Source organism: Coffea arabica, chromosome 7e (assembly GCF_036785885.1).
Source record: "Coffea arabica cultivar ET-39 chromosome 7e, Coffea Arabica ET-39 HiFi, whole genome shotgun sequence".
Lineage (NCBI taxonomy): Eukaryota > Viridiplantae > Streptophyta > Magnoliopsida > Gentianales > Rubiaceae > Coffea > Coffea arabica.
This window is the reverse complement of record NC_092323.1, coordinates 25,457,092-25,461,173: the sequence shown is the minus strand read 5'-3', so window position 1 is coordinate 25,461,173 and position 4,082 is coordinate 25,457,092. Positions and strand designations below refer to the sequence as shown.

The 4,082-nt window shown below is 33.5% G+C and overlaps 1 long non-coding RNA gene across 1 annotated transcript; it reads right to left on the bottom strand.

Moving 5' to 3' along the window:
• Positions 1 to 258: 258 nt before the first annotated feature.
• LOC140011420 (uncharacterized) lies at positions 259 to 1,405 on the bottom strand. Its single transcript, XR_011818573.1, has 2 exons — positions 917 to 1,405; positions 259 to 810 (listed from the first exon to the last, which is right to left on the bottom strand). It is a non-coding gene; the product is annotated as an uncharacterized lncRNA (long non-coding RNA).
• Positions 1,406 to 4,082: the final 2,677 nt, after the last annotated feature.

Here is a 4,082-nt window from a genome sequence, read left to right as displayed (position 1 = left end):
TGAGCAACGGAGCATGTAAGGGTGCAAGGGTGACAACACGGTAAACAGGAGCTGTAATGGCATGGGGGGTTGCAGCAGAAAAATAGTTGTACAATAGTTGTATAACTAAAGTCTACTTTGGCAATGCACAATAGTTGTATAATGAGAATTTTACCATCGAACTTGTATAAAATCTAGGATTCATTATTGTCCTTTTTTTTGAAGTGGGACTGGAGCCTTTTAATGAAGAGAGAAGTCCACCTTGGTTTCAAACAAAAATCAACAAAAGTAAACATATAGGCTTTCAATAGCAATTTGTAATCCACTGGGATAAAATCTGTAGTAGCTAGAAACATATTAGTTGCAAATAATGGACAAAAACAGAAACTTCCATATGTAATTTCACTAAGCGATTGCTGAACTTTTTCTCGATTTCTGGTCTCCCAAGACTTCATACCTGTCCCATGAAATGCCAAGGTCTTAAATAGTCCATGCAAAATATTCGAAAAGCAAAAGGAAACTTCTTCTCTCGGTAATACTTTCCTACTTATACTACCATATCTCATAAGGAAAAGGAAAAAAAAAAACAAACAAACAAATAAAGAACTCTACTAAATTCTGTTGCAGACAAATGAAAAAGATCAGAAGTAACAATTAACAGTAACATATAATCAAACAGTTAGTCTGCAAGCAGTTGACGACAGAGGAATGGACGAATATGACGTAAGTCCTACTCTTGCGATGGATGCCGAATCAGTTTTCGAAGTGTCATTTGGCCCATGTTCTTTTTCCATCTTTCCCTTGAGCTATCAATCGATTCAACCCCCCAACCTTTACAAATAATGAAATAAAAGCCCCAATTTTAGAACTTAGGGTTTGAAGAAATTTAGAAAATTTTTGAAGGGATGCAAATTATAGCAAATAATTAGCTCAATACCTTTTTTCAGTGGACGACCAAAGCTGCAAAGAGAAAATGCAGCAATGGTTGATAGGCCATGGCTGATGGAAAGAAATGAAGCCAACCCTCTCAGTAAATACAACAACAGCAACGGCCGTATAGTATGGACCGTGTGGTAAGATGCAATCGTACAGATGAGTGGTAGCAACTAGCAAGCGAAAATCGAGCTTCCAATCTTGTTGAAGGCTTGGACTCTCGGAAGTTCAGACAAGGAGGAGGAGTCAGGAGAGTAACTCAGTAGTAGTCTTGGAAGAGGATCGATTAAGAAGGAAAGAGGAATTAGGAAAAGCCAATTTTGTTTTTTTACCTCTCAAGTTGTTTTTATCCTTGTGAAATGACTATATGACCTATAAATATTTTAAAGTTATAGCCAATATTTTGGTAATTTAGACAACTCCAAGTCTAAAAGAGTAAAATTGTAATAACTGAATATATATTTTTAATTAATTAATTTGTGCTCATTAAGGCTCGTCGAGCCATCGAGCTTGACAAATTAATACTCGAACTCGGCTTCATATATTAATGAGCTACTTGAGCTCGACTCGCACTCGACTTTGACCGAGTGTGAGTCAAGCTTTTGAACTCGCGAGCAGCTCGGTTCGATTACATCCCTACTCAACACCTACCTTGTGTTCCTGAATCTATATGAAGTTACACTCCACAAGTCCAAGAGCTTTTGTTTTGCGCCTAGTTGCCTTCAATTTACACATAATTCATCTACTCATACGTCAAAATATATTTGCGATGGTCATTCCATCTAGAGAAGTGGTATGGCGGTGAATGTTAACGGATGGTTGAGTGATCATAATCTTACTATTTTATTAGTTTACTCAATCCTGTGCTGCATACCACTCAAATGAAAATTTACCCCAACTAAATTGTAGATCCAGTTGGTTATACCAAATTTCCTTTAATTCGCACTGATCGTATGTACAATTACTCCAAAATTAGGATTCAGCCTGAAAATCTACAATCTATTCCTACCATCCTCGAGATTTACACTAGGGTCCTTACCACTTACTTTGTGTTCCTAAATTTGTATGCAACTACACTCTGCAAGCCCCATAGCCTATGTTTTACACCTAGCTATTCTTGACTTATACCCGATTCATCTACACTTATGCTAGAATACGTTTACGGCAATCAGTGTGTCAAGAGGAGTGGCATAGTAATGAACATTAATGGATGTTTGGAAACATCTCAGGTCGGGTGATTGTAATTCCTCCATTTGATTCATTTATTCAAAACCATGTTGTATGCCATGCAAATGTATGATTACAACAATCAGTTCAAATGGTTAAAATGGGCAATTGGTTTGAATTTGCATATATAGGCCGAAGAGTAGAAGCAAACTGTTCGAATTTAGTTCAAAAAAATTGCAGAGGAAGGAAGCCATGAATCATGAGGATGCATGAGGCCTCACAAGTGCCATTTGGAACAAGCTTACCCCTAGAATTTTAAAAAATTAAAAACCAACATATGCACTAAAAAATACTAACAGAATACCCTGACAAATTAAAAGTCAAACTCCATTCGAAATGATCTAAGTATTTTCTAAAATTTCACAAATTACATTTTTCCTCTCATTAACTGAATTGATCATTCCCTTACTGGTTTTTCCTTCTTTTTTGTCCTTTCTTTCCAAATCAAGATCATCATATACTTTTAGCTACATAAAAATCCTACAAGTGAAGATAATCCTACAAGTGAAGATAAATGCTAAATGATCATCAAATCGTGCTAGCGTTTGATTTGATTCGGGATATTCAAGGGTATTGCATGTTTCAATCAGATTTTGAATTTCTTATCCATGTTTGCAATCAAAAAGTTGTTTGGTCCAAATGCTTTTAAGTCTAATTAAAACAAATTTCCATTAGTTTTGGCTGCTTCTTCTCCTTAATATTATTATATTCTTTAATAGTTAGACAAAAATGTCTTGGTAAATGATTCAATAGCTAGACAAAAATATACAAAGAATTCATTTATTAGTGGTAGAGGTGGCAATCGTCATCCATAACCATTTAACCATCCATATTCACCTCACTTAAATGGTTTTGGATTATTAAAAAAAATCTAGGTAGCCAATAATGGATATCCAAGTAAAAGGAAATTCTACCGTCCCTTTAGTGATTTTAAGGGAACCATTCCATTAAGGCAAATCCAATATATTGATGCCACGTCTTTTAGTCATGATAGAGTTTTTCATGTAGTAAATTTCCTCCCAGGTACTTGGCAACTTGCTATAACAGGTTATGATTATCATTTTTGTATGATAGATCTATGTCTTATCCTTGAAAATATCAAATTAATAAAACAACTACTAATTTTTTTGGTTCAAAATAATAATTATATTTTGTAATGCCATAATATCCTTACAAAGATAGTCTTGTACACTAAGATTCATGCTATACTATATCATATATAAGAAGGTACTAGCAATTCCATTTTGCATTAATGAAAATAAGAACTAAAAATATACAACATTATTAAAAATTTATATTATAAGTTATTGATTATGTCAATACAAACCAAATCACGATAGATAATTAAAGACTTTTATGAAAGAAGGGATATAGTAGTTTATTAGTAATTATGAAATAGTTGTAAGAAAAAAATTTTATGAGTATATTAGTACCAAATAAATTGTTATATGTGAGAACCTGAGAAATTAAGTGTACACCCTAAAATATTTTATTTATTTACTGTGATATAAAAAAAAAAATTTAAAGAAACATATGACATGCATATCGTAAATCGTAATTAATCGCGAATATTATTAGACCCATAACATACACTAGAAATCTATGAAGTACATGTCTAATGAGGTTTTCTTAAAGTTAAATGTGTCAAAATCAATGTAAGAAAATTTTTTCCGAAAATACAAATGAAGTTAGGAATTTATACATGAAATCACAAAATTGTAGACCGTAGAGAGTAATTAAACTATAACTAAAAGACCAACCTAACCCTAAAATCCTAGAATAACTACCATGAAGCCAAAACAAACTATTAGAAATTAGAAAACAACCGAGAGAAAATGACACATTTCATTGAACCAAATGCAAAGTTGTTAGGCTAAGCGGTGGAAATGAGGTTAGCTAAGACTTGGGCGGTGAATAACACTTATTGGGACAGTTGTCAGGGA